Here is a 1653-nt window from a genome sequence, read left to right as displayed (position 1 = left end):
CGAGCAAGCGAGCGCGCGCGCAGGGAAAAGACTTGTCATTGGTGTAGGATTGCTTCTTTTTGGGCTTCTCAGGTGGATTGGGATACATTTCCACACTTCCTCCTTTTTCTTCTTGATGGTGAAAGCACAAGAAACGAAAATGTTTTGCTGTTTTTAAGTCGGCCATGCCAATTTTTCATTGGAACAAGGAAGTGTGCACGTGAGTCATACCCCTAGCAGCACCAGCTCTCATGTTTCATGTTTTCCATATCATGTAAATGAGGAGTGAATCTGAATACTTTTAGAGTGATTTATTGTGATATTTACAACCATTTCTGAAAAATACACTTGGTGTGGTGCATATTTGTTTGGGTATGTGTATGCATGTATGTAATGCTTATTTGGTATCACACCATCCAAGGACGTCTAAATGGGGCTTTTTTTAAAAAAAAAAAAACTGCTAGGCTTCCATGCTAGGGAGCGAAAGCATTGGGAACATCCTTCTGTGAGTTTGGATGGTGGTGGTCCACGTCCTATAATGTCTTCTGGGAGGGTCATGTCTGCTTTGCACAGAACCTTTTGTTTATCGTGTCACTTTTGTCTCTCATTCAGCCTGGGTCTCCGGTGCCTTCAGTCACATGACACAGATATGCATTTTGATTTGTCCCCGAGGCTGGCACAGGATCTTGTCGGCTGTGCTTGTGGTTGAGTAACCAGTGATTTGGTGTACAGTGACAGAAGCCTGCAGCACACATACAGACACACACATGCCCTGAGGACAAACCTGGTGCATGTAAGCAGGGCCAAAGACTGGGATGACAGCCCCCACCCCCCGGTCCCCTCTACGAATGAACTGTAAATGCAATGTACAACATTACAACTGATCCCATGTGGTTAGGCAACAAGTCATGCAGACATGTGAGGTGTGTATGATACAGTAAGCAATGTGTGTGCCTGTGAGATTGTTGTGTTTTTCTTCTGGTTTATCTCTGTCTGTAAGTATATAAAGGCATACAGTGTACTGCAGACAAATAATAAATAGAATCTATGCTAAGGAACTTCTGTCTTGATTTATTTTGTCCATATGACACATACACACACACACACATTCACCCATGCATAAATTGAAAATATTAAGATACAATTATTATGATCATCACTGTCATTATACTTTTATTGTGCCATGACGAATATGCTACTGCGTTGTGAAAAAGGTTGTTGACATGATTGAAATTTGAAGCTGTAAGTTCTTACAGCACAAGAATTTCACCAAACTACGTGGTGTGGTCTAGTTGTCCACCAGAGGGCGCAGGCATGCACTGCCTACTGCTGATGCTGACTGTACAACAGTCAAAGACTTTTTACGGTTTGGCTCAACATGGATTACTTCAAGGTGCATTTTATAAGACTCGATATTTAAGTATATTTTTTGGGCTTTTTTGCCTTTATTCAAAGGACAGTAAAGAGTGAGACAGGAAACAAGTGGGAGAGAGAGAGATGGGGTGGGATCGGGAAATGACCGCAGGTCGGACTCGAACCTGGGTCCCCGTGGGCACTCGGACCCGTATGTGGTATGAGCACCACAGCGCCCCCGCATTGTATAAGACAAAACGTACATTAATAAAATTGCTACTTCATACATGAAAATAAAATAAAATGAAACCAGTCACAGTG

General features: G+C 42.6%; 1 protein-coding gene across 3 annotated transcripts in view; it reads left to right on the top strand.

Annotated features, from left to right (window-relative positions):
- rnf11b (ring finger protein 11b) overlaps positions 1-1037 on the top strand; it is a 19053-nt gene extending 18016 nt beyond the window's left edge. For 2 of the 3 annotated variants that reach the window (XM_062555668.1, XM_062555669.1), the window contains one exon: positions 1-1037. This exon is cut by the window's left edge and continues 1993 nt beyond it. The gene's annotated coding sequence lies outside the window, so the exon portion shown is untranslated. The other variant, XR_009941458.1, reaches the window with a different exon arrangement.
- The last annotated feature ends 616 nt before the right edge of the window (positions 1038-1653 follow it).

The sequence above is a fragment of the Sardina pilchardus genome, chromosome 15 (assembly GCF_963854185.1).
Source record: "Sardina pilchardus chromosome 15, fSarPil1.1, whole genome shotgun sequence".
In the NCBI taxonomy this organism is placed as follows: Eukaryota; Metazoa; Chordata; class Actinopteri; order Clupeiformes; family Clupeidae; genus Sardina; species Sardina pilchardus.
The sequence above is the reverse complement of the archived record's forward strand: the minus strand, read 5'-3'. Positions and strand labels throughout refer to the sequence as shown.